Raw genomic sequence first — 3,258 nt, forward strand, 5'->3', positions numbered from 1 at the left:
GTAACCATGTGAAACAAATCAACAATAAGTATAAGCGGAATACTTACCATGGACAAACACGTGGAAGAGAACCACTAGTCTTTAATCCTAGCAATGGTACGAATGCACAATGGACCAATAAGGATAGGTCAACGCGATACCTGCCCAGGATGAAAGAATACAATACGCCAAACTGTCCAACCAATCAGGAATGAGTATCATACTCAGCCATGAAAATAGAAAGTTTCATTGAGTGGGACAACTGGCCAAACCTTGCTCCCTCACTTCGGCTATAAATACAAGATGAGGTTCAATGGTAAAAAGGATTCCACTCTCTCAATTCCTGACATACATATTCACTACTTACCATACTGATTCTCACGTCGGGGGTGGTTACGAGAAGACCCCCTATTTCCCTTCTCATAACGAGTTCACGGTGTTCGGTTGCCGATCGTTACCGTCGGAACTCACAACCGTCCATAATTATATAATCTAAGAAATATTAAGTTGAGCCTATCCATGGTCAGTTTAGTCGTTAATCCGTCATCAAGCGAGATATTATGTTAAGTCTAAATAAGATTTAACTTAGTGTTTCTTCAATTAGTGTTTCTTCAATATATTAATTTATTAGTTTATGGCCCATGGACCTGCTAGAATAATCTTTTTTTCTTTTAAGATTTCCCACTTATAATACAATTTAAATATGATAATCATAACTTTTAATTTTATTATAAAAGCATAATTATCATAAATTTTACACTTAATTTCAATTTGATTTATACTCAATCTCGCTAGTATGTTTCTCCAATTTGTTCACAATTACTATTGTGAAAAAAAAAACCCGAGTAAAATCAAGTATAAATCTATGATGATTATGCTACAAAAATTGCTCTTTACAACAAAAGTGAAAACTAATGTTTTGGACAAAAATCTGCTAAGGATAATGTATCCAAATCTGTTATGTGAGGTTTAATGCTAAAATGATAACAACGATTATATGAACGAAATAAAGATGAACACCGTGATTTGATCACGAGGGAAAAAACCCTTAATTACGATAATCTTACTTCGGTCAAAACTTAACAAGGCAATCTTTGATGAAATGACTTCGGTCAAGGATTAACAAGATAATCTTTGGTCGAATCACTTCAGTCAAGGATCAACGAGGTAACCTTTGGTCGGATAGTACGTGATTATAGTAATCTCCGACACAAAAAACCCCGGACGGTGAAAACTATTACCGTCAAGTTTATTAATGGTAAAAATCGGTTACAAGTGTTGTGGATATTAGATCGATGTTACAAGAATTGCTAATGTGTACAGAGAGTGTTTGGTTCTGCTCTGAGTGTGTGTGTATACAGTGATGAATGAATCTCCTAATCGATCATAATCTCAGTATATAAAGAAAATAATTAATAACTAACTAACAAACAGGTCCTAAAAATCCGCAAATCCTCCACTATCCACTCCATATCTTTGGCCGCGTACATAAAGGAGTCTTGTAGCGAAAGTTTAGGCAGACTTGGTCCTTGGAGCCGTTAATGTTGATAAATATCTATGAGAAACAACCGTTAACAGCATCAAATATCGAGGATCCATGATCCTGACATAGCTCTGGAACTCTTCAGAAGGATAATTGATCCAGACATGTCTTCAAGAATAACATATCCTCAGTACTCAGTTATTTGTGACACAACAAGAAGTCCTATAAATCCGCCACTTCTCCCACTAAACGTGTTACAGCCATTTGACCACGTGTTTGACAAGTCCAATAGCTAGATATCCGGTGGAATAAGTTTTGGAGCCGCTATACTTATTAAATAACAACCTACACACAAGAAACAATTGTTAATAATACCAAGTACTGAGGACCACTGATCCTGACAGGATCTGTCTAAGGATAACTGATCCAAGAACATATGTCAGGATAACGTATCCACAGTGTCAAATTTCCGTGCCCTAACAATTGCCCCCAAAATGGCGGTTGTGATAAGATCACAGCTGTCATTTTGCCTTTGAATTCAGACTTCCTGCAAAAACGGATGAGATTTTACAAGCTAGATATAATTATCATATATCAATGGAGTTTCCGTGGAAACTTCACTTCCGGCTGTATATCCTTCTCCCTGCAAATCACGAACAACTAGTAACACCTGTTTAACTTGGGTGGATGGTCCATCTTTCGTATGGTGAAGTATGGGTTAAGAATTTTGGATAAGTCCACGTGGCTTATCATAATTAATATATAAATCTTTTGACTACTTACTTGTTACTTGTTATTTTGAAAGTTTGTTTGATATAGCTTAAGTCTCATTGAAAGTTTTAAGAAATAATATATTTTAGTAAAAAGTTTTTAGAATAAAATATCCTTGCAAAAATAAACCAGGATCTCAAATCCTTATAAAAATAGATTGAGAATAATGAATCCTTATATCTATGAAGATATAAACTGAAATCAAATAAGTGTAAACCGATAAATAGAGATCATACCGTAAGGTCTGGTTAGACCTAATTTACCATAAGTATTGATCCTTTTGCAATCCTTATAAAACTGAATTAAAGGATTTTGAATCCATAAGTATTGATCCTTCGGTGATCCTCAAAATCTAATTAATGATACCTGATGCAAATAACTTATGATATTATCCGGGATTAAACCCAATAAATCAGGGACAAGCCCATAAAAAAAACTGGGGACAAGCCCAATAAACCGGGGACAAGCCCATAAAATAAATTGGGGACAAGCCCAACAAACCGGGGACAAGACCATAAAATAAACTGGGGACAAGCCCAACAAACTGGGGACAAGCCCATAAAATAAACTGGGGACAAGCCCAACAAATATTCTGGTGTTAAACTGGCGACATGGCCCTTGAGAAGAGGTGAAAACCCCTTAAACCTTAGGGTTAAACTGGTGACAAGGCCCTTGAGAAGAGGTGAAAACCACTTAAACCTTAGGGAATGGTACGTCTACCATAAATCGTAGGATCCTCCATAAAGTCGGGAACAACGAAATTGTCAGCCACTAAACGTGTACTGGTCCCGCTGCCCCGGACTATACGTCGGATATCGTGCGCAACTAGCGATCGTGAGAAAGATGAAAACCTTTAAACCTTAGGGGATATGACCATCGGGGGTCATACCCAATCGTGGGCAAAGCCAAGGGAAATAGTAAAGTACCTTATATGTAAAGGAGTGGTGGCCAACCTCTTAGACATTGAACTTCTCATTAGAATCTGCATTGTTACTTAAAAACTTGGAAAAGATAAACGTTAAAAA

The sequence above is a fragment of the Bidens hawaiensis genome, unplaced genomic scaffold (genome assembly GCF_021521415.1).
Source record: "Bidens hawaiensis isolate Kalapana, Puna unplaced genomic scaffold, B.hawaiensis_p1.1 tig00419429_1, whole genome shotgun sequence".
In the NCBI taxonomy this organism is placed as follows: Eukaryota; Viridiplantae; Streptophyta; class Magnoliopsida; order Asterales; family Asteraceae; genus Bidens; species Bidens hawaiensis.